Genomic DNA, 781 nt, shown 5'->3' with positions numbered 1-781 from the left:
AAAGACATAAATGCACATATGACAGTAATAAGCAAAAAAAATTATTTTAAAGTTTGTATGATTTTTCATGTTTTCATATATATACATACACACACACACACACACACACAGAGATGGAAGACTTTTGACATGCATACACTAGAATTTTAACAGTTCCTCTGAGTAATGAGCGGATTATTCCTGTCTGGTTTTCTAACCTTTCTCCAACAAATATGAATTTACTGTGTCACAAAGCAATAAACAGTTTTACAAAAAGAAGGCTTTGCTATGATTAGAATAGGAAAGGAATCAATCCGGGGATCTGTTTCACACGTTTGTCTTCAAAAACAAATTTTACTGTTTGGTGCTTGGAAGACAGTTCGGTGAGGAGGCCTCTGGCTTCACACCCAACTCTGCACCGGGTGCTCGGACAGACCCTCCAGGCCCTGGGGCCCCCTACCCTGGAGATGCCAACAGGGGCAGGGAGCCTATTTCCTGTTGAGCAGTCAACACTCCGGGTAACTGTCCTGTCTCTCAGTTCATCCAGAGCCAAGCCAGGTCTGAGAACTGAAAATGCTTNAGTGCAACCGGGGCCCCTGGGCTCAGTCAGTTAAGCGTCTGACCTCGGCTCAGGTCATGCCTGATATCTAGGTTCGAGCCCAGCACTGACAGTAAGGAGCCTGCTTGCGATATTCTCTCTCTCTCTCTCTCTCTCTGTCCCTCCCCCGCTTGCACTCTCTGTCTCAAAATAAATAAACCTTAAAAAAAAAAAAACAAAGACAACAGTAACATACTTTTCTTC

Source organism: Crocuta crocuta, unplaced genomic scaffold, assembly GCF_008692635.1.
Source record: "Crocuta crocuta isolate KB4526 unplaced genomic scaffold, BGI_CrCroc_1.0 scaffold1269, whole genome shotgun sequence".
In the NCBI taxonomy this organism is placed as follows: domain Eukaryota; kingdom Metazoa; phylum Chordata; class Mammalia; order Carnivora; family Hyaenidae; genus Crocuta; species Crocuta crocuta.
Note: the sequence above shows the minus strand (reverse complement) of the source record.